A 25,000-nucleotide genomic window follows, 5' to 3' on the forward strand; every position below is an offset into this window, starting at 1 on the left:
TGGAGATGCAGTCTGTATCCACCACAGGGCGGAGCCTGCTAGGGACTGGCTCACCAGCTGATGTACAAGTGGTGTTCTCCGTAGCGTTCAGTTAATAACAACCCACATTAGCAGCAGCATAAAACTTAATTAAAATGTGAGGAGCCCAACTGCTCAGGGAGAGCGTCTTGTGTTTTAGTTACTAAAGGCTGTGGTTAAACCCAACAATACAGCTAGGGAGGTGGGACTGAACGTTGGCACCCTTGGAGGGTTGTCTGGGGACCCACGTGACACTAGTGGGTAGCCTCAGTCTAGTTCCAGGCAGACAAGCATCGACACCACAGAAATCCAGCACCACAACTGACACCCCCCAACTTCTTGGCCAGAGGGTGAGCAGGCCGTGGGCAGTGAACTCACCTCTAACCCCTCAGGCTGATTCCAGCAGGTCAGGACTGAGTCACATTGAGCAGGCCATACGGGACCGGGGTGGAGCGAGGGGGCGGTTGTGCTGCTCCAGCTGCGCTGAACTTGTTCCGGCCAGCAGCCTCCAGCCCGGTCCAGCACCCCTCACCAGCAGAACTGAGGGTGCTCAGAGGAATGGAATATTGTAGCTGGCCGCAAGCAGAGGAGTATGTCCAAATCTCCCTCCTTCCCTCTCCCTGCCCCACTCCTCCCAGCTAAACCCTCATCTTCCACGCCCTCAGAGCCACTGTCTGTTAGTCACTAAAACGCAAGACGCTCTCCCTGTGCAGTTGGGCTCCTCACATTTTAATTAAGGCAAATATTTTCTGCACCAGCCTGGGGCTGAGCACAGCATGCCTGGCCATTTAGCCAGACTTGTGAGAGTGCAGTTTAACCCCAACTGCTGCAGGAGACCTATTGTGACAATGGGAGAAATTCCGTATTCTGGCGATTGGAGCTGGTCCTGGGTTCTGGAAAGGAACCTCAGCCAGCAGGTGGCGTGCTGCTCAAATAACAATCAGCAGGCGGGGTGATTCTGCTGGAAAAGTGTCTGAAAGACAAATGCTGCCAGTCAGTCTCAGTGATGGAGGTCAGCAAGCTGGGGGTTGGGACAGAGATGGATGCAGCTGTGTGAGGGGATATGCCCTGTACTGCGGCTTCTACTGAACGGTGAGCATCTCAGAGCGGTGATCATGACACATCCTGTGTTTTTTGAACTGAGATGGGCCTGATCCAGAACCCCACTGCTCTGAAATCCTTCTCTTGAATAACTATTTTATATTATTCTTTACTTTTAATATTGCTTCCCTCATCACTTTGGCCCAGAGCTGTAGTTGTTTGCACTTCCAGTATGCATTGTCACTTCCATACGTTACGCTTCCCATCCTGTAGACTGCTATCCAGCGAGGCATAAAGTCTGTTCTCCTGCTGTCAAGATCTGCTGCATATGTCCTTTGCCAAAGAGGTACAATTTTGAACAGCCAGGCTCTGAATAAGGAACAGTGACTCCTCCTTTAACCTTTACATTATTTGCTAATTTCCTGGAGGATTTTTTTTTTTTTCTGTTGGCTGAACTGGTGCGGTATTGACAGCAATGGGAAAGGGATGTCTTACAAAGCCATGTTTCGATATCCTGACAGGCCACAATTGCCAGACACTTGCAGAGTTTCAAATCCCCTGGACAGGATATTCCCCCTTACACAGATTTTTGATGTTCAAGTGACCTAGTTTTTGACGGTTGTTCCAAATATTTAAGCCATGGTTCTGGAGCCTGGATGTGTTCAGAGCTTGGGAAATCTTGTTCCCAGAACCCAGCCTGCCAGTATCTGTCCAAATCGCTTCCTTAGCCTTCAACCAGGATTTATGAGTAGGTCTGGAAATAATTTAAACACAGTTCAGGCCAGGAAAGGCAAAAAGAGAGAGAGAGAGAGAGCGCGAACCGATACGAGTCAAATTCAATAGGAAATCCAGTATTGTCTGACCTGACTTACTGTAACTGCAATTGTTTGAGGCAAAGTTGAAGAAGCAATATGTTCCCGAATGAGAAAATTTTAGAAAATCAGAGAGGTTTTCAGGGTTCAGCCTGTTTTCTCTGAGCTATGAGCTCAGCAGGGCTGTCAAACTAGTTGTTACTTAATAGACTTTTCCCTAGAAATCTGTTATTTCTCTTTAATTTTCCTAGTCCCTAACAATCTTTGTATTATTATTTGTTGTTCTCCGATTAGGATGACCAGACAGCAAGTGTGAAAAATCGGGACGGGGGTGAGGGGTAGTAGGCGCTTATATACAATAAACTTCCAAATATTGGGACTGTCCCTATAAAATCGGGACATTTGGTCACTCTATCTCCAATCCTCATTGGTAGTTGTGAAATCAAATATCCTCACCATACCAGACAAACGCATAGAAACCGGCAAGAACTTACATACAATTACATACACTGTATGTCCTAACCCAGAATAACACAATCTCAGGAACTAAAAAAAACTAGAAAGAAAGAACACGAATAGGACGTTAATCGGATCAGTTCAGCGTAAGTGGCAAATCTGACATTTCCTTTCATCTTAAATCATTAACCCTGTGAATTACACATACTCGGGGGAGGGGGCAGACGAATGATAAAAATTCAGATTTCATTACTTCACCATAATAATAATAAAAAAATCAGATTGCTTTTTGTCATGCGATAATCTCTCCTGGGATTTGTTAAACTAAATTTAATTAAGGGGATGTTTCATTAAATGAAAAATTAAACGAAAGACAAGAGGCCCTGAGTTTTGGAAAAAAAAAAAAAAGTGTAAGGAAAAGCAGAGATTTTAAGGATGTCGAAGATGGTTAAAGAAAACGCACTGAAAGAAACGAGGAGCTGCTATTTCTCCTCATGTTCACAAAGAACAGCATGCTCTAAGCCTCCCCTTGTAACACACACACACACACACACACACACACACACACACACACACACACACACAAAATTAAGATGGAAGAACTTACCATAGTTCAACCCTTCCTTGCCCACTTTCCAGAACCAGGAAGAACTATTGAATGTAAACTCCCAAATCCACTGCAGGAAGTGCAGAGATCACCCTGTTCCTCTCTTTTCCTCCTTGTATGGTCTGAACAGCTACGATCTGTAAGCTGACTATTGGCCCCAAGCCTTAGCCCCCTCTGGTCTCCGTAAACCATTCCAGTGCAGTCCACTGGGAACAATCATCACTAGTTAAACAAAGGCTATATTCTAACTCTATGTAATGTGCTTTTAAAGGGACAGTGCTCAAACTCCCAGCTATTCCAAATTTAAAGGCACAGAGCTTCTTTTTAACCCCACAGACAGTAGAAGAAATTTAAATACACTTATTTTCAAACTTTAAAAATGAATTAAAAAAAATTAATAGTGCCCCTAAATCTAGAGATTATAATGGAGGAATTAACAGCTGTTTTTCTAGCCCCTGTGTTGTTGGGCCCAATCCTGCCTTCCTGGAGAACCCCAAGCTCACGTGTTTCAGAACAAGTTTGGGGCGTGTCCCAAATGGGGCATCAGGCCCCTGGTGTTCAAATAAAAGAACAATGCTTTTATTTGAAACAAACACACATTTGGCATGTCTCTAGTACCTCTATCTGAGGCCCAAGAGGTGCTTTATGAACAGTGGCCTTTTTATTCTGAATTTGTACAGCAGCTGGCAAAAATGGGCTGGGCCTCTAGGCCCTAGGGCAATTCAGAGAAATAACCAATAAATCAATAATAATTTGTTACTAAAGGGAGGCTGTCAGCTGGAAATCGAGTCAATTAAAACCCCCTGAGTCAGAAGTATGAGAGTCCCCACATCTGCCCCCGACTCCCCACTGATTGGTGTGGTTTCACACCCATTCTTCTCCCTCCAGTTGCTATGCAAAATACTCACACAAACAGCTACACCAGGGAAAGAAAAATAAAGTTGACTATACACAACGTGCTGTCAAATGCACAGAGGCAAACAAACTAAAGTCATTAGGTCACCGGGATCATAAAAAAATCGGATGTGATTTTTAAGTTGTGTCCCTTTAACTGTCACACCACATCAGACTGGTATATTTCTTATTTTATGGCTGGTGAAACTGAGGCCCAAAGAAGTCCATTGCTCAGGGTCATACAGAAAGACAATGACAGATATGGGAACAGAACCGAGGCGTTTTGGCTGCTAGCCCACTGCTTTAACCATTAGATAACTTTGCCTCCATCAAACTTCTGCTCTCACACTGTGCAGTGGAGTGGGGCTCACTTCAAGGGCTCTGCAATGACAATCAGGGGCCTGAGCAGGCTCTGGTATTTGTGTTTCAACTACTTATGCTTATCTGTGTTTGTGAATGTTTGTCAATGCCGCAGGGAGCTGCTTACTGGGCTGAAACAACTGGGATCTGGTAGTTCAGTTCCCGTATGACGAATCAGATTGAGCAGAGCAGATCTTGCATTATTTTGATCCCAGATGGGAAAAAGAAAAAACCATCATAAAACACAAAAACAAAGGCACAAATCTGGGGGCTTATTTGAATTCCTGTTAATCCAAACTCTATTTCAGGCACAGTCTCCTAACACCTGCCATCCCTGTATTTTTCTTTTAAATCAATTGGTGCAGTCTGCAAATTTGTTTGCATTCATTCCGGAAGGGATGGGTATCTATTTTCCTACTATGATAACAATAAAATATGTCCTGAATCTATGTCACTCTCTTAATAATGAGTCTGAATACACTTACTGTCACGGTCACATTGCCAAATATTTCTAGCAGCCATTTCATTGCTGTCTGCCAGTCCAGGCCTTCTACCAGAACCCAGCTGTGGGACTAGAAATAAATGGGCTCCCCACCCAGTTGAGCTTCTCTGAACATTGGTGTTAATGGGCACAGATGTCCTCTGCTTTAACACACATAAGTGCTTTCCACAGCCGAGTAACTCCAGTTACCACTGCCCAGTCTCATAGCAGTAGCAGTAAATAAACCAGATGAATTGGCCCTCTGCCTTCTTAAAATTACGTGCTTTACGTAATCTTTATAAGGATGCAACCAGCTTAGACTCCAAAATATAATTGGCAGGACTTGGCAGATAAATAGGGACACTCCTTTGAACTGCACAGAAATGCCATGGTCTACAGAGAACTTTCTGGGAGGACAGAATGACGGAAAATGCCAAATAATCTGCTAAAATATTGAGATTGTCCCTGTTAAATAAGAAAATGTGGCAAGGATGCAGCTATGCCTTCTCTGCAGCATTGCACTGGTGAGGAACCAAACATCTAATAACAGCAGAACAATAAGGAATCGGCTTAATCTGCAGCAAGGGAGATTTCAGTTATATTAGGAAAACGTTTCTAACTCTACGGGTAATTAAATTCTGGAACAGATTATCAAGGGAGATTGTGGAATCCCTGTCATCACTGGAGGTTTTTAAGAACAGGTTGGACAAACACCAGTCAGGGATGGTCTAGATAATACTTGGTCCTGCCTCAGTGCAGGGGGATGGACTAGATGACCTCTTGAGGTCACTTCTAACCCGACATTTCTATGACTCTTCACACTATAAAAGTCTTATAAAAATACAACAGATATTTTTCCAGGGCTGCTACATGGAGCTTCTCTTTCATGAGCAAAGGTATCTTGGGGGCCTAAGTGTCCTTTAAATGGTTTGGACACACACGTATGTTCTATACACACACACATAGAAAGACACAGTTATATCTCGCCAGTCTATAATATGGGACCTGGTAGTACATTTTCTTCTGTGTAGAATTTTTTTTACTTGCCTTCAGTCAAAGCCATTGTTTTGTATAGTGATTATACTAGAGAATGTGATCATTCATTTTTGTCATGTTCTCGCACAATACTGCCCATAAATATGTACCGTTTCAGGTCTGTTCCTAAGAGCCCTGGACCTGGCATATTATTGTGCATTACAGTTCATCCCTCGTATTAAAATAATAAACTTGGTTAGGAATATGATTCCAGTATGAATAGCATGAGACCTGACCTTCGTAGGCTCAGCCCTATAATTAACACCAGGTTGAATGTGCGTGAAGACTAAGGGGCCTCCAGGGTGCTTGATCAGGGAATAAACCTATTTAAGAGCTAGATTTACTGTGCATCACAGCTGTGTGTTTAACAGGGTCTCTGGGGCCCAGCAGTTTGACTTTAAGGAGATTCTCATGTGGCTCAGATGTCCGCGCTTGAGCCCCTTCTGTCAGCTGATCATTAGGGCAGAGGGAAGGGCAGGGATTCTGGTTTCATTATCTCACGACTAACCAGCAAAAGAAGACAGAGTGAAAATGCCCATGGAGAATGGTGGTGGTAAAACAATTCGAAGTACAGCTGGTAGGTCTCAGCTCTGGTACCACTTCTGTGACATACATGGTAAATTCCCTCTTCATAAATACAACCCATTTCAGAGCAACACCCCTCAGTCCTGGGCTTCCAGCAGCAATCTTAGAGAGGTCACACAGTATTTCCTGAAAAGCATGGCCACCTGTTATGTGTATTGAGATTGGGCCCCACCCAATTGAGAATGGGCCCCACTGATGATTAATATTTAATAAGTATTATGTATGAACTAAACATGATCATTACAGAAAGAGCAGTCTGAGAACCCTGGGAGCTGTGGTCAGGTCTGACTCACTTGATGGCCTTTGGCAAGACACTTATCGTCTTTGTGCTTTTATGTATCCCTCTAGCAGAGTATCCCAGATCAGACCCCTAGGCCATCTGGTATGGTATCCTGCCCCCAGCAGCAGCTAATAGTGGATGTTTCAAAGGAAGGCAATCCTACATACTGAGGGGAAATGGCATTCCTGGCCCCTACAAGCAGGCTGCTTAGGCCCTGAAATATTCAATTTATTTTTACTGCTCATATTTCATCAGCTCATCTACAGATATTCTGAATGGTCCCAACACTCTCACCCATTCACCCCTTTGTTTTAAACCCAGCCACAGTTTATTATTCCTGAAACCTGGGTGATGAAAATTCATGTTGAGGTTGCGCTAAGATTTAGGACTCTCTCCTCCCTCTCCATATGCATGGGTAATTTCCATTAGTGTTAATAGGAGTGAAGAGCGGTACACATGCATGAAGGGGAGACTAGCCACCCCTTTGACACTAGAGATCGGGAGCAATGGCAAAATAAGCCCACACACTGACGCAGGCTCTCTTGTGTTGCTACTGCTGTAGGACAGCTCAAGGACTTCCGCTATTTCCCTAGTAAAGACTCAATTGTACCATTTTTTTTAAATGCTAAAAAGAAAAGACAGAAAGCTGGCCTGAGAAATCAACGTGATTCTTTGGATCTGTGTAGATAAAACAGATCTGCTGGCAACTCTTGATTCCATGGCACCATCAGGAATTCAGGCAGAGCCTTGAAAAATAAAGTGTCCCTCAAAAGTGCTAAGACACTTGTTATAAGCACGACACGTTCGTAAGGTCCTCACATGATACAGGACAGAACAGCCATGCACAGATGAGCCAGCTAATCACAGCCAGGCTAAAGCTTGCCACAACAACCTAACTGCTCTGAACATATAGCAATGTTCTCAGTTGAAATCCCACCCTGCTGTGGTTCTCTTACCTTCCCCGAGAGCTTTCAGAGTGTGCAGCTCCTCCACTACATCTCTATCACTTCCTTCCTCACAGGACTGGCTCTCAAGTGGTGTAATCCATCAAAACGGGGCCCAATTGTCGTGTTCACTTCCCACTCCCACATTGTGTTTATGTGCAGGACAGGAAGGGGCAGTCAAAAGGTGGCGTGAGTCAATAGGAAACAATGGTCTAGGCTCAGTCTGGGATAAACAAAAACACTGCAGCCACAAAAACCGCAAAGCCCAAAGCCCGTAAGAAAACAAAGAAGGTATGTCTGTATAGAAATGCGTTAGCATTTGCTAGCACCAGCTATTGGGGGCAGGAGATGTGGAATTAAAAGATATACTATCTGCCCAAAATAGGGTATGATGGGGCCTCAGTTTCCCCTTTTGTAAAATGGGGATAATGATACTAACCTCCCTTGTAAAGTACTTTGAGACCTACAGCGGAAATCTCTAAATAACAGCTAGCTATTATTACTGGTACGGTTCTATGTTTTCATGACATGAGTCTCTCTCTCTCTCTCTCTCTCTCTCTGTAGGAGGATCTATTTCATACAGATACGATGCACACATACATGTACAATCTAAGACACACACACCCCCCCCCCCCCCAATTTGATTTCTATGAAGGTTACAGGCCCCCATTCTAGAGTGCAGTGAAGAGAACAGCAGCTGGCCCGACAGTTTCAGCATTGTGAAAGGGGCCACGCGCAGGAGCTGCAAACGCAAGCCAGCGTTATAGGAACTTCGTTGGAGCCCAGCCCCTGTACAATGTGCTGGTCTGCAAAGGGCAACCCTGGAGATTTGGTTTCACGCACCCTCTCACACACGGAGAGTCCTCATCTATTATTTTGTATGACAGATGGCAGCATTTACTTTAGAAACTTGGATTCTTTCTTTGCTTGCTGCCCCGCTCACATAAACTATCCTAAAGATTACTTCCAGAAGGAGAGGAAATGGCTGTTCTGTACAGACAGGGCTGGTGCTGGCTGATTTGCAGTGTGGAATCGGACTTGGGGGGTTCCCCATGATTCAGAACAGAGTTATTTATTTGATTTATACAATGTACACGTCGATGGTTCATGTGCCTAGAGCTTGATGTCAGATACAACACACCTCCCAATCCAAACCACAGTGCACACAACATCAGCTGGAAGATCAACCGCCCGGACCTACAACAAATAAGTTCTTCCCCACTCAACCCAGGAAAAACCAGGGCAAAAGCTTTGGAGAGCGCCCTAGAGATCAACACATTCGTGCTCTGTTGAACCAAGCGTGAGGAAGAGATGCAGTGTCGCCAACTCTTGTGATCGTATTGCGAGTCTCATGGTATTTGGTGTTTTTCATGCAGCCTCAGCTCCTGGAATCACGTGAACATACCAGAATCTCAGCTTTTGCTTTTTTTAAAGTAACTTTCAAGCCCCCATGATTGCAGACAAAAGCTTGAAAACGTGACCCCTAAAGACTCACAATCCAGAAGGGAAATGAAAGAAACCCCAATTTTATTTGTTGTTTAAATTTCATGATTTTCAAGCCAATCAAATTATGAGGGAGAGCAACGCATGACTTTTGAAAACTTGGGGCTGGCTATTGTGGGAAACAGCTGCAGAATGTAAGCTCTTTGGGGTAAGAACCATCTCTTTGCTCTGGGTTTGTATGGCACCGAGCCCAGTGGAGGCCTAGTCCCTGTCTGCAGCTCCTAGCTGATACCACAACACAACTAACAAACAGGGCTGCAGCCCCTCCACTGTGAACGCCCTGATGTACCAATCTGGGGCAGGGCTCACCTGATCGCCACAGCTGTGGTGGAAGTGTGGACCAGGAACCAACTTGCTGAAATTCCAAGTGAGGTTTCTGAGAGGTTCTGGTTTCCAGCTCCCACCACCCAGGCCTTATCTGGTGGTTTATTAGGCGATCCCCAGTCAGCAGGCAGAAAGCAATTGACAAACACAGAGAAGCGTTAATGCTACTGAAGCCCATGACTGAAAGCATGAACATCCAGGGTGGCAAACAAGTTCCTTTGGTGCTACTGATCCCTGTACCTCAGCGCCCAGGCAACAGCACAGACACAAACACTGGGGTTCAAAGGTCCTTTTATCAGACTTCTTTTTTCTTTTGCAGAACAACACAGCATTGCTGCCACGAGTGAACCGAAAAGCACCCAGGCAGCGTGGCCATCAGTGATTAATGTATCGTGAACCGCTTTACTCGCTACACGTGACAAAGCTCAGACACGCCCATTGTTACTCATGTCGGTCTGGCTGAGGGGGCAAACCGGCAAGAGGCTGGCATGCGCTGCAGCATTCCAGGTAGCCACCCGGGGATGGTCACAGAGCGCGCACAAGCCAAACCCTCGGCGCCATCTGGCTGGGATTAACCCCAATTTCCAAGGACACCGGCTCGGCATCTGACTCCCCCAGCACAGAGAACAGGATCAGGGACAGATGGACACGGACACACACGCTGCTTACTGTTAACTCAGCGCAGCAGCTCATGTGTACGTTCAGCAGCAAGCTGGATCTTTAAGGCAACAGCACACCTTCCTCTTACTACAAGAAGGCCGCCACAGGGAGTTCATCTGGAGCACGTTAAGCATTCTCCAGCTGCTCTGGGGGCTCGTGGTCGAAAGTGAGCCTACGTTGACATTGACCTGCCAAGTTCTAGGAAGGCCATTTCTGTAGCACAGTGTAGGAAACACGTATCCTTGTGAATGCTGGGACTAGCTCTTCCCAGGGTTCTTCCACCTCCTGCAATTGGCCATGGAGTAACAGATTGGAGTGGATGAGAGCCCTGTTCTCAGAGTCAGGGAGACAGGAAAGTGCTTAGGACACCAGTAACAAACAAGCAACACAGATAAGGGTGCAGGAATTCCCCAGAGATTTCTCCTGCACTTGCTATGGTGCTGGGAGTGTTGCCTAGTGATTTACAGCAGGGGATGAATTTAGATTTAGTGATTTAGAGTAATCAGGGCTTCACCACTGCCTCACCATCTGACCTGGGGCAAGTCACTTCACCCGAGGGATATTACCTTGTGCTGCGATCTTTCCCAAGTGAAAAAGGGCCATGGCAGATATGCATGGAATACCTTAATGCTACAGGAAGTGGTGCCAGGCAATTCTGTGCCTAGAGTTTCTCCTTGTAAGTCTGCACTGAACGAGTGGCCCAGCATATTAATGGACAAGTTGCTGCAGAGGTCATGGGCACTTGTAGTCATAATTCTCAGGGCACGTTTTGTAAGAGTCAAGACAATAACCCTGTGTGCTGGCCAAAAGCCCTCTTAGTGACCACTCTGTTCATTTAAATTCCCTTCACAGTTTCAACGGGATCAGAATTCTCCTTCCTTCATTCTGTGTCTTAAACTGTTGTATGGTGCTGCTGGGTGCCGTTAAACGATGACAGCCCTCTGCCCTTAATGGCTCCTTCACCCTTGTGAAAGGACAAGCACTGAAATATACAAGAAACCCGGTTCTCTGAAAGGCTCCAAGAGCCGTATTCCTGTCTGTTTCGTCACTAAGCCAGCCAAGGGACACGACACAAACCACAGCTAAGCTCCTAGGTCTAAACGCTAACTTCCCACATCTGCACCATCATTCAAGTGTGGTAAATAATATCCTGGCTCCAAAACCAATCACCGCTCTGCCACTGACAGAAGTAATGGCCATGGCAGCGCTAACAGTCAATTCTGGTTTAGAAGGGAGAGGTTTGCAGAATGGGTCCAGGTCCCTTGTCGTCACTGTCGGAGTCTCTCTAAAAGCCTGGCCATCGGCCACTCTTTTCCAGACTTCCCCCTTTTTGTTCCTCTCTTGGGCTGCCAGTTCCTGGTGAAGGCTCCAGATTCACTCTGGCTGGGGAACCCACTGTCCACCGATCATCTGGAAGGAGCTGGGTTTCTCTTGTGACAATGCACCCAGCACTATTCAATTTCAATTTTATTTGACATTCAGCAGATTGGGCTTTTGCTACCACGTGCTCAAGCCAAGGGCAGACATCCTCTAGCAACCCAGACTGCACAGAACCATGGATAGCATAGAAAGGCTGGTGGTATTGTTTAATACCAATAACAATGATATGTACTTTGTCTTTCTCTAGGGCCTCCATCTACAGAGCTCAAAGCACTTTACAGGCTTTCTTAAGCTTCATAACCCCTCTAGGTAAAGGTCCGTAGGAATCACTTTACACACACACACACACACACACACACACACACACGCTGCCATTGCTAGTGTGGAACAAGTAAGAGTTTGACAGCACACAGCAACATTACACAACGGCTTAGGTCAGGAAGCAAGGACTACTGTCTTCACAGGACAATTTGGGACAATGTATGGAAACAGAAGGGAATTTCCTAAGCTGGAATTTGCCCAGCACCCCAGAATTAATACCCTTACTCCTAAAAAATGTGGGATATGACCTTTCATGACGTACTGGGTGGGATCTTCATAAGAAGGCCCTCAGAAGCACAGACTCCACAGTGCAGGGCAGGGCATTTCAGGTCTCTCATGAAGTCTGAGGTGCACTCAAGGGACAGTGGCTCCCAGGAAATGCCCTGCTGGCGGAAGAACTGGTTTAAATTACCTCTGGGATTTTCAGCTCTGTTATGCATGTGATGGCACCAGTGCACGTACCACGTTGCACAATCACTTTGAAAGAGTTAATAGTCGGCACATTTGCCTATCAGATTGTGGGTGTGACAAATTGCTTAAAGGCTTTTGCTAAAATTCTTTGTTTTATCACCCTAATTCTTGTTCCCAAATCTTGGCCATTCATCTACTGGCTGCAGCCCAGCTTCACTGCGTCCTGTTCGCTGGCTGGGAGCCGAGTGGGTGAACTCTGCCCATCACACCAGTGCAGAGATCTGGACCTACCATTGCCAGAACCGCACCAGCATGAGGACACCCACTGCCACCAATGCAGTTTCCCCAGGACTCCTGATCCCACCTGACTCACTCCAGGTCAAAACATCTGGCTGAAACAATAGTGCGCAGCTGGGCAAGGGAAACTTCTTTTCTGCGTCTCTAGAGGAGTTCTGCAGCTTTGACTAAGCTCCTGCTCATTTCCTTCTCAGATGCAAAAGTTCTGGCTATTGACAGGGCATCCAATCAGCCAGCTGGACACTGGGCAAGATGTGGGGGAGGTGTTTCGTTTGAAAGAACTGGCTGGAGAGTGAGGATAAGGGAGAGGAGACTCTTTATGGAACTGTGAGCCAGGGTTGTTAGAAGTATTTCTAAGTCACCCGTCACCATATCATCCAGCAGCCATGGGCATCTCCTGAGCTGGAGTTAACGCCAATCTGCTCCGGAAGGCAACGTCCCTCACATGAGTCATCTCCAAGAGCTGGAGTGAGAATATGCGCCACACACCTGAAGAGAACAACAGCAGAGAGTGCAAATGGAATCATGGACTGGACTTCTCAGTTCACAATAAGCAGGGCACATGACGCGTCTGTGTTCTGGCTGGAGGCTCTCAGTTTAGACACAAAATGAAAGGAAGGAGACAGAGAGAGAGAGACAGACAGAGCAAGCAGCAGAAGAGGATCCCTTGAGACGACCAAGCGTCTTTGAGGCCTGATCTACACTACAGAGTTAGGTTGACATAAGGCAGCTTATGTCAACCTAATTATGTCAGTGTCTATACTACAGCCTGGCTCCCACTGATGTAGGTGCCCTGCTACACCAATATAATTACTCCACCTCCCCGAGAGGCTCAGGACTTGTGTCGGTGTAGTTAGCCTGTTGCAGTGTCTCTGTAGACACTGGGTTCCTTACATTAGCTGTTGCCTGTCTTGTCAATTTCAGGGATCAATTGCTAGGTCTCCGCTCCAAGCAAGACTCCCAGCTTGGGCTCCCCCTTGGAGCCCTGCTGCCCCTATGGTCCCTGCTCCCAGCAGACAGCCCAGCTGCACCGAGTCTGCCCCACCCTTCCACTCCCGTGGCTCTTGGCTCCCTGCTGGGAGCGTGGCAGCCAGTTGGCTGGAAGCAGGGAGGCGAGAAGCCTGGGGGACAATTGAGCTCCTGGTGAGAGCTGTGCAAAGCTGAGAACCCTGGCTCTCAGCTCCCCGCACTGCCCCTCTTCAGTCGGTGCAAGCGCTCCTGGTGAGGATGCACACCACCAACAGAACAAGGGTAGTTTGGACATCAACCACCGGAGTGATTACTGTGGTGCCTGTTAGTCAACCTACCCTAGGTCGACTTAAGATTGTAGGGTAGACATGCCCTCAATTACCAAGAAAAAAGAATATTTCCAGAAATCTGGATGCCCACCTGTTCTGAAGTGGTCACTGACTTGGGATATCCAACCTGAAACATCCTCGGCCTGATTTTCAAAGGCGCTGAGCACACACAATTCCAGCAGAAGGCAATGCCCCTAAAAAAACAGATCCCAAGTGTCTCAAGCTGTACGCCCAGAAACTGAGGCACGCAAAAATCAGTGGCCTCTTTTGAAAATGTTGGCCTTGCCTTCCATTATTCCAGCTGATAATGTTACAGGCTCCTTGACAGCTCTTTGCAACATAAAAGACAATTGTAGCTTATATTATTAAGTCTGTCATCAAAATTACAGATGTCTAACACTATGAAAGTCAAAAAGGAGCAGAGAAGGAGGGCGGTTCTGATGCATAAACCCCAGCGGAGCTATGGGGAGCATTTTGAATAAGAAAAGGTGTTATTCCTGTCACTCTTACAGCAGCTGAGATCCTATGAAATTACTTATTGCTTTCTCTTTCTTTGCACAATCTTTCCAGCCTCTCAAATATGCACCCTAGGGCCACAAAATCCTACTAAGCTGCTCTGCTAAAACAACAGACAGATACACACAGCTCAGCCCTACTGGGAGGAGCACGGAGCACAGCACGCACGGTTCACTGGGAGAAAGCAAGGAGACACTTTCCCAGTGAGCGGAGAATTCCCTTTTGTTTAAACAGCTTTTGCACCCACCGCACTGGCGTCTCCTCATTTTAATATTGTCGACTAATGAGGCCATGAGAGGCAGTTCAGCCTCTTAGGAGTTTGCTTGGGCTGTGTTTTTAGGCCTAACCACAGCGATTTCTCCTCCCTCAAGCGCTGCAATCACTCCTGGTGACATCAAGTACTAATTGCTAAGGGCCAGAGGGTGCCCAGCTCCTGCATGGGGGTACAGAGGAAAGAGGGGTGCAAAGAGCCTGCCCCAGCCTCCCAACCAGGGGCTTAGCAAAAAGGGATGCTGCACAAGCACTCTGCAGAGCTAATGCTGCTGTAGGGACTGTCCTCTCCAAAGAGGCCATGGCCCCAACCCCCCCTTATGCACCCACACAAGAAAAGTAACTGAACAACTGATGGCTGAGAAATAAAAAGAAGTAAGTGGAGTCAAATCAATTTGCCTTTGAACATTAACTTGACTATTAATAACCACTTGGCCTGTGAAAATGAACCACTGTAAATGCCAGGCTACAATTTAACATGAACATATTCAAGTAGATCTGTGACCTTCCTCTTCTCCTCATACTCCCTGCCCATCCTCCTCCTCCTGCCTGGCGTGCTTCCTCAAAGCTGGATCCTGCTTGGTGTGCGTCACCTCCACCCCCCATGGGGAGCCACATCTAGCCCCTGGCCTCGACAAGACCCCATCCGAAAGCTGTGTCCGACTCTCTGGTGTGCCGCGGTGCTACCTCACCCCCTGGCCTGAAGCATTAACAACAAACATCACATACATGGTTCCCATCATCAGCACCCCCACTAGAAATTGCTCTTGCGCCCGTCCCCCTGGGGCTCTGGTTACCATAAGGATTTACTGCTTTTTTTTTTTTTTAATATAAAGCAATATAGCAACCGTGACAATCTTCACAACCTGGTGATTATTTTTTGCAGTGCTTGAATGGTGAATAATGCAAAGACCAGAACAGATAAAGTAACTGGTTAAGATTTTTCAAGCAGCATCCACTATCGTGACACGTTTTTTAACTGGCCTCTATTGAATTTAATATTTTTAAAAAGGTTTGTACGAAACCTAATAGGAAGGGAAACATTTGCCAGGGGTTATTTGATTAATTTAATTTAATTTCAAAGACATCCGTTATTTTGTAATTTTGCTTTTCAATTTTAACCTTCCCTGAAGTGTTCGGATCAGGCAGGCACCAGACAAGTGCAGGGGATCCGGAGAGCGGAACTGACCAGTGTTAAGCTGGGGGGGGGGGCGCGGGGGAGTGAAACTGCTCTATCTAGTTTCACTGCCCCACTCGGAATGAAATGCGAAACGCACACAAAATGCATACATGAGGGAATGCACTGGGGCTCGGCTTTAACCACCACCTCGGGGTTAATTCTCAGCCGCCCTGAGCACATTAGGGAAGGACAATCGCATTCTTAGCTTATGGGAGTTTTAAGTTGACAGTCTCCCTTTAAAGATAGGGATCACAGCCTCCTGCAGGCGCCCCCCGCCCCATTCCTCGGTCCCACGCACCAGGCTGCTCCCTCCAGGCGCTGGGACCAGGGCGCTCACCTTGTGGGCACGTCTCGGGGGGTGAGCGCACGGGGCTTACGCACAAAGCTGCTCCGACAACCCCCATCCCGGATGGAGCAAGACGCTGCCCCGCAGGCGGCCGGGCCGGGCCGGGGTCTGGCTGCACCACCCGGAATTGGGCTGGAGGGGCAGCGGCCTCTGCCCCCGCGGGCTGCTTGCACCGGAGCAGCAGGGACGTCCCCCGGGGGCGGCCCGCTCCGAGAGCCCGGGGCCGGGCGCCTGGGAGGCTCCCGCGCTCCCTCTTGCAAGGTGAGCCGGGCTCTGGCAGCCCCGGGGGTCCCGCGGGACACTCACCTCGCGCCGCTGCTCCGGCCGGAGGGGCGCCCGGCCCAGGCTGGGGTTAGTGGGAGCGGATCCCGGAGCACGCTCCGGCCTGCGGAGCCCGAGGCCGCCCCCCTTCCTCTGCAGCTGCCCGGGCGCAGCACGCTGCCGCCTGCCCCTCGCTTGTAATTCAACCCCCTTCCCGAGGGCTCGCTTCTCGGGGAACAAGGAGCGGCATCGGCTCCAGCGCCCAGACGCTCGCTCAGGGACTGGTTCCGACTGCACGGCCAAGCTGGTTTACACGGCAAAGGACCTCATTCCGAATTAAGCAGAACCTAGCACATTTATTCATCGTCTGTAACTGGTGCGGTTCAGCAAACCGGTGGGTGAGGAGCGACAAGGCCCGCGTGTCTGCCTGTGGGCTCCCCCACTTATAGATTGTCTACAAATCCCTTAACTAGACACCCCTCCATTGCCAAGTGGAAATCTCCAGCGCTGCCCGAGATAAGTGACTGGTGGACGCACTAAGGAGGGATGTGGCTGGGCGGGGAGAATGTATTCAAGTGAAAGGAATAAATGTTTCCAAACTCTCTCTGAGATGTAGCTGCCTAGGCCTGAAATGTATCATTAAAATGTCAAGCCTGTTTCACACACATTTGCATCTGGAATCACAGCCAGGTCTTTATTAGTTCCTTAAGACAGTTAACCTTTTAAAGCAAAATTATAACAAGGTTGTCAGGCTGGTTGGTTTTTTCCCCCCTGCCTTGCTGTCTATAATACATATTTTAAATTATGGACACCCAGAGAGACACATTCCATGTACAAAGCATTAAGCATGAACTAAAGGGCATCATGTAGGGTGACCAGATGTCCCAATTTTATAGGGACAGTCCCGATTTTTGGGTCTTTCTTATATAGGCTCCTATTACCCCCCCTCCCGATTTTTCACATTTGCGGTCTGGTCACTCTAGCATCATGCAATGCCTCCCCTCAAACCCAAGAGTCTCATCCCCTATTGAAAGGGGAAGGATGGACTTAAGGATAAGGCACAAGCTTGGGTCAATTTTCCAACTCTACAGTAGACCCCCTCCCCCCCATGAACATTAATTTATCTGAGCCTCACTGTAATGAGCTAATAATAGCTCCTTGCTCTCAGCTGTCTGATCAGAGCACACTGTGGAGTATGGGGACTGTGTTTTTCCATAGTACGGGCGCACTGGAGCCCCTAGGCCCTACTGTAATACAAATGAAAAACAAAAATGAATGCTGGTGCCCAAGGCTTGGAAACCAAAGATGTTAGCAGAGAGCATCTTGAAACTCCACTTCCAATTCTTGCCTCAGCTTCTCCATCTCTAGCATGGGGATTTGGTAAGGAAAAATAAGTGCTAAGGAGATTCGTTACTCACTTCTTCTGAAGGGGTAAGTATTAGTAGCAGTAATTTCTGTCCTCTACGGAAACTTCACAGAAGCCTAATGTAGTAATAAATCATGTTTTTTGACAGCAAGACAGGGCCCTCTTTTCCATCATATGAAATTAATAGGCAGCAGATTTAAAACAAACAAAAGGAAGTATTTTTTCACACAACACATAGTCAACCTGTGGAACTGATTGCCAGAGGATGTTGTGAAGGCCAAGACTATTACAGGGTTCAAAAAAGAACTAGATAAGATCATGGAGGATAGGTCCATCAATGTCTATTAGCGAGGATGTCCCTAACCTCTGGTTGCCAGAAGTTGGGAATGGGCAACAGGATGGATCATTGATCATTACCTGTTCTGTTAATTCCCTCTGGGGCACCTGGCATTGGCCACCATTGGAAGACAGGATACTGGGCTAGATGGACCTTTGATCTGACCCAGTGTGGATGTTCTTATATCATACTAGAAAATTAAAATATAATGACCTGATAGGCAGCCTCAGCTCAGCAGATTTTAGTTCCCCTTTATCAATTAGGAAATTCCAGCCAGTGACAAAAATACAAGAGAAAACATGACTAGTTGGGTTGATATCCCACAATCCCAAAGCAGTAATTTTCATACTTCTAATCTGGAGCGTTCATGATCACTGCCTTGATGTTGACCTTGCATAAGTGATGCTGTGGCCAAAAGAGCTAAGGGGAGCTGGGATGCATAAATGGGAATCTCAAATAGGAGTAGAGGGGTTATTTTCCTTCTGTGTTGGGCACTGGTGTGACCACTGCTGGAATCCTATTTCCAGTTCTGGTGACCACAGTTCAAGAAGGACATTGATAAATCGGAGATTGTTTAGAGAAGAGCTATGAGAATAATTAATGGATCAGAAAATGTGTCGATCATTATAACAGTTCAATCTATTTAGCTTAGCAAAGAGAAAGTTGGGGCATGATTTGATCACAGTTTATAAATGCTGATATGGAGAACAACTATTTAATAATGGGCACTTCAATCTACCAGGGAAAGGTATAACAATCGAAAGGATAGAAGTTGAAGCTAGACAAATTCTGACTAGAAATAAGATGTAAATATTTAATAGTGAGAGTAATTAAAACAATTTACCATTTTTAATCAAGACTGGATGTTTTTCTAAAAGCTCTGCTCTAGGAATTATTTTGGGAGGTTCTTGGGCCTATGTTATACAGGAGGTCAGACTACACGATCACAGGCTAAGAGTAGAAGGGACTACTATGAATAGCCGGGGCTGTGCTTTTGTTCTACTTTTGTTGCTTACATCATGCACCCAATGTTCACAGGGAAGGGATGCACAGATTTCTTGCTACAAAAACAGGATGGATCCTGGCACAAAGAGAAGAACATTGAGCAGATCCACTGTTTCTGGAAATTCCTAGTTTGGGGGCAAGTAGTTGGAAAGGCAGAGCAGCAGAAATGTTGTCAATTGCAATGTCTTGATCTTATTCCAGCAGCCTGGGTAATACTAGTGCATGAGCACATGCGTTTCACTGTCACTCCAATTTAAACATGGCAGCCTTCTAATCTACGGCATGCAATTTGCACAGCTTGCTCTATAGTCACATTGGTGTCCAGGCTTTCACATCCTAACCATGCTTACCTTGAGTTCAGTTGCTCTTGTACCCGATGCCTGGCATGTTGTAAGCTGATAGATAAAAAATCAAAATGTCTGTGTGCAATACCCACAACGAGGTGACTTAGGACAGCAAGAGATCAACTGAAAAGGAAACAACATTCCTGAAGATCCATTTACAGTAGGACTGGACAGGAGGTCACTAAGTGGGAAAAGGGTATTGGACTCATACTCCTATGTAGGTGTTTACAGGCCAGATCAATGCTTATTGAACTCAATGGCAAAATTCCCACCCACTTCAGTGAAGGCTGGATTAGGCCCTTTGTCAGACAGTCATTGTTGTTAATGTGGACTGGCATAGATCTGGAGTGCTACCAACATGGCATTTGCTGTTGAGAGGGAAGTAATTTCCTTTTAGCCTGAAGAGCAGGAAAACTTCCTGGAGCCATAAAGAAATGTATAAATTATAATTATTTGACTCAGGGGCAGCGTGTACAAAAAGATAGCTACTATTCCAGGTGCAAGCACAACTACATGCAAAGGGCATAATCTGAAGCTTTCAGGTGCCTTAAAATGTAGGGAAGGCAAAATATCCATGATTCCCAAAGGTCTTTCAGGGAAACGTTCATAGACCTATTCCCACGGTTATTCCTGAGCCCTCGTATGACTCATCAAACTTCTGCCTGCTAGTGAAGTACCTGTTCAATACAAAACATATTCCTCCTGATTCTGACTACAGGGCACATGATCTTACAAAGCCAGAAACTTCCTACCTGTACCTTGCTGCATCTTGAATCAACTTAGTGGCATTTTCTTCATGAGACTGTATTGCAGTTCATAGACTTCAAGATCAGGGGGGACCATTGTGATCATCTAGTCTGACCTTCTGCACATCACAGGCCCTCATAAATAACTCTCAAATAACTCTGCTCCTGCCCTGGTATTTATCCATCTGATGAATTTATAGATAGCAATCCTATCTCCCCCTCAGCCTTTGTTTGGTTAGGCTAAACAAGCCAAGTTCCAGGAGTTCAAAGCTTCTGCTTTACCGTACATTTAACAGTCTCCTGTAGTAACTTATCATATGTTCTCCAAGTCACCTGCACATGATTCCACCAGTTTTTCAATGTTCTTGGGCTCGACCTGGGCTAGGCAACTCCATTCTTCAGCAGTGTTCCTGGGTTCTAACAGGCTGAGAGGCTCTAAGACACTTTCTATACTAGTGTATTTCTTAAAGTTCCCCTCACTGCAACGGTATCTGTCCCTAGGAATCCTTCATGGTCTTCTCAGAGTCTTGAGTATTCCACCCTCTTCCCCCTGCTAATCACTTTATACCCACATCTCCAAGATTCTGTGCTAGAGACAACTGGATGGAACTCCTTTTGGAGCCTATCAGCTTGGCTTCCTTTCCATCCAGAAAGGGTCATTTCTGAGCCACATGAGGAAATGTCTACACAGCATTTTGGAGTGAGCCTCCCAGTTCTGGTCAACAGAGCGCTCTAAAAATAGCTGCATCGACAGCGCTTTGAAGTTGCAGCTTGGGCCAGAGCTCAGGCTCTGAAGCCTAGGGAGGAGGGTGGACTTCAGAGCCTGAGCTGCAATTTCAACATGCTGTCTATACAGCTATTTTCAGAGTGCTAGCATGAGCACTGCTAATGCAAGTCTGTACTCGGGTTGGGAGGCTTGCTGCCCCGGGCTCCAAAATACTGTGTAGTAGACATTGGGTACTCCCCCTCTGCCCCTCCTAAAATAGAGATCAACATCAGAGCAGACAGAGAGAGAAATGGGGGGTAATATATGCTGTAAAATACCCAAATTAACACATTGGCAATGGATAACGAAGGCATATGGTAAGTAAGCAAGCATTTGGGAGTTGCAGTTACCAAATACAGCCTGTAACACCAGAGATAAAAGCATGTCACAAATTTGAGAATTCCACTGGGAACAACCATCATAGATTGACTTCTCTCCTATGGTCCTCTCTGCTTCCATCCTTGCGCCTCTTCTCTTAAGTGTTCATTTTGTGTCTATTCTAGATAGACTATGAACTCATTGCACAGTGCTTAGCACAATCCCACTGTGGCCACAAGCTGCTCATGCAATACAAATGTTTAATAATAAAAAAAAAACAGTGTGGCTTGTAAACCACTATGTGCACTGATGCTGTCATAAAAATGGGTAATAATGAACCACATTCTACTCTGTTGCACTGGTATAAATCTGGAGTAATTCCACAGATTTACTCCATATTTACACTGTAATAGAGCAGAAAGTGCCCCATCACCAGGTACTCCCTTGTCCCTTCCAACCCTGATATTCTATGGTTCTAGGGTTTTGGAACCAAACTGAAAGTCCACAAGAGACTGGGAGAATGTATCCATATGCACACTTATCTCTTCATTTCAAATAGTTCCTTACTCTTTACCTAGAGGGAACAGTTAATTTACAGTAAGTCAATGTCAAGATGGCTGTTTAAAGTCCTCTTGAGAATTGCCTTGGGAGAGGATTTTGTCCTGGCTCTCTGATGCCATTATAGATTCAGCTGAGCCTCTCTATTTTTAAGGCACGCAGCATCAGAGCATCATTGAATTAGAAACAGACAAGACCTACTCAGTTCTATTCAGTGCATCCTCCCACTGATGAAGGATTGTCCCCTCTGGTGTATTCTTTTTAGAGATGGAAAAGAACTCTCAGGTCAGTTAGCCCTGGAGAACGATGCAGGCTGTCCTAACAAGTCATCGACAGATCTGATCTGGGCCTATGACCCTCCCAAACAGGTCAACTGCGGATCAAATCAGTCCCCAGAAACTCCCCAACCGACTAGCTGGATTTATAATCCACAGAGTAGAATTAAACTAGAACAAACCACATGCCAGCACATGATCTTATTAGATCTTGGTTTTACCTTTCCTTTGAAGGACCTTTGCTGAGAGCACTTCACCCCTGGTAATGGTTATCCCTGTCTTGTAGCAGGGACAGTCTCCATTTAATGTTTTGGAAAGCAATTACTTTAAAACACTGATGCCTAGCCATCAACAATGCCTGACACACCAGCAATGTAAATTTGGAAGGTGCTTGAAAAGAGTGTTTACGAGAAGAACACTCTGTTAAAAGTCTGCCTTCATAGCAGATAACAAGGCTAAGACAATGACAGATTTCATTCCCCAAGTAGTCAGAACCATGCTCCTTCCTTTTCTTGCTTCCGCATGTTTATCCAGAGAGCAGGCACCAATCTGCAATTAATTGGCAGTTTGCAAGAGCATATTGCCTAAAGATAAACAGAGTGGGTGATTGTGTCATATGTAAAATGGCTGAGTGCTGCAGAGGTAGAATGTTGACCCAATTCAAAAACAAAAAAAATTTTTTTTGGTCTTCTTGAAAAATAATTGAATTTAAAGGAATACATTTTGCATGATCCCTCTGGCCTTTAAACATTTGTGTGTGTGTAAGCCATTCCAGGTCTCCGCGCCCTCCCTAAAAAGTAGTTTAGTAAATTAAGAGTTTATTGAAAATTTTACTGCTGACACCAGTGGAGTGTTTCATTGAGAGGAAGTTTTTCACATGGTAGCAGACAAAGTAGAGCATTAGAATATGATGCTAATGGCCTTTGCCATTTAGAGAGAGTGTTTTGCAAACAGGGAAAAAACAAGGTGCTAGGCCAGAGGATTTCACTCTAGCTGGGACCCATGTAATACCCAAAGGAACAGAACAGCAGCGGGGAGGAATGGAGACAGCACAGGGGAGGAGATCAGAGTTCGGGGACTTGAGGTAAGAAATGGATACTAAGGATGGATTTGAAGGAAGAGAAGGGGAATGACCAGCACTTGCAGAACAGGAGGGTATTGCATTTAGTGGACAGGAAGAGACCCAGGCTGTTCCAGCTTCCAAGCACAGGGGGCATCATGGAAGCAAAGGAAGCAATTAAGAGAGATGTCTGAATGGGAATGGTCCTAGGGGACTAGAGAGGGAGAAGGGGGACATGAGAACAGACATGCAGATTGGGGCCTTGGAGAGAAGTAAAAAGGGAGTTTGAACTTGACACTGAACCAGTTATGTAGCTAGAGAAAAGGATGAAAGGAGGGACATATGTGACATGGTCAGAACAGCAGCAACACACTTTGCAGCAGAGTGGTCAGTTTCACTGGGAGTTTACAGTCTGTGGGCCACATTGCACTGTGTGCAGGGGGTCCTGCTTTGAGCAGGGGGTTGGACTAGATGACCTCTTGAGGTCCCTTCCAACTCTGATATTCTATATTCTATGAATTCTGCACAGCCAGAATCCAGCCCTGTTTCATTTTCTGGATTCCAGGCCCCAACCTAATGGAGATGGTTTTGGCTTCCCAGAACTGCATGGGGAGGACGCCAGTGGGCTTTTAAAAACTTTTTTCAGTTAGATCAAATTTCAGTCCCTAAAACTAGGTACCCAAATGTGACAATTATTACCTAAATAAGCAGTGTGATATTCAGAGGTGCAGAGCACTCATAATTCCCCTTGATTTCAATAGACTCAGCACACTTGAAAAGCAGGCCACTTAGTTAAGTGGCTAAATTTGGATTAAGGTGCCTAACTCTCCGCATCCAAGGTTGGAAATGACGGCCTTAAGTTTTGAAAACTCATGAAAACACTTCTACTCATATCAGAGTTTGCAGCCCCCACTTATTGCTATTTGCACAAAGCTTACATTTGGGAACTAAATCTAAGCTGTCAGCGCTCCTTATTTCCAGAATAAGGTCCCGGTTCAGCAAGGCACTTGGGCACATGCTAAGTGCTTTCCTGAACTGGAGCCTATCACGGGCAGAGTCTTTGTCTCCAAAGAGAGAGAGGTTCTGATCCTGAGGCGAGCTGCCCAGTAGCATTGAAGCTTGCTCCTGCGTCTCACAATTGTACTCTAATGAACGTACAGCAGTAGCCTACAGTAGTTCTTTTTTCAAACCACAATAAAGCCAAAAACACTGGAAGGATGGCTTCAAATTTTGCTGTACTCGGTATTTTGGGAACTGTTGCAGCAGCCTTGCAGCACTCGGACACGTGTCCACAGTATGTGTGGGTGAAGAGACGGCAGAGGACGCAGCAAGGAGCAGCACAGTGATTAAATCAAGAGGTAGTTTGGAGCACGATCATTTGGCAAATGTGCATGAGAACGGATTTAGGACAGCTCCAGCATCATCTTACCCTATCTGAAACCAACTATCAACGCAAACACAGGCAATAGAAGCTGGCATTCACTTTCAACTGTTTATAGTTTCCCCTCAAGTGAAGAAACATTAAAGGGTTAAAGACAGCAAAATGTCCCCAGGTCCCCCAGTGCCAGGTGCCCTACTGGGGAGTCTGGTAATAATCTACAGAATCTGGACAAACGTGCTTTCTAAGGCTATGTCTACACTACCGCGGTAGGTCGACCTACGCTACACAACTTCAGCTATGTGAATAACGTAGCTGGAGTTGACGTACGTTAGGTCAAGTTACTGCGGGGTCTACACCACAGGGGGTCGACGGGAGAAACTCTCCCATCGACTTACCTTACTCTTAGTTGGGGGTAGAGTATAGGGGTCGACAGGAGAGTGATCTGCTGTCGATTTGGTGGGTCGTTACTAAACCTGCTAAATCGACAGCTGGTGGATCGATCTCAGAGCTTCAATCCCGGCTGTAGTGTAGCCTAAGTAAGGGAGAAAATGGCTTTGTTTCAGT

The 25,000-nt window shown here is 46.2% G+C and overlaps 1 protein-coding gene across 10 annotated transcripts in view; it reads right to left on the reverse strand.

Moving 5' to 3' along the window:
* DAB2IP (DAB2 interacting protein) overlaps positions 1-25,000 on the reverse strand; it is a 407,650-nt gene that overhangs the window by 109,791 nt on the left and 272,859 nt on the right. Inside the window, exon 1 of one of the 10 annotated variants that reach the window (XM_054007206.1) lies at positions 16,326-16,850. The exons of 8 other annotated variants lie outside the window; for them this stretch is intronic. The gene's annotated coding sequence lies outside the window, so the exon portion shown is untranslated. Of the gene's footprint in view, positions 1-2,934; positions 3,131-16,325; positions 16,851-25,000 lie in introns of those variants that run through there. One more of the 10 variants, XM_054007205.1, reaches the window with a different exon arrangement.

The sequence above is a fragment of the Malaclemys terrapin genome, chromosome 17, assembly GCF_027887155.1.
Source record: "Malaclemys terrapin pileata isolate rMalTer1 chromosome 17, rMalTer1.hap1, whole genome shotgun sequence".
Lineage (NCBI taxonomy): Eukaryota > Metazoa > Chordata > Testudines > Emydidae > Malaclemys > Malaclemys terrapin.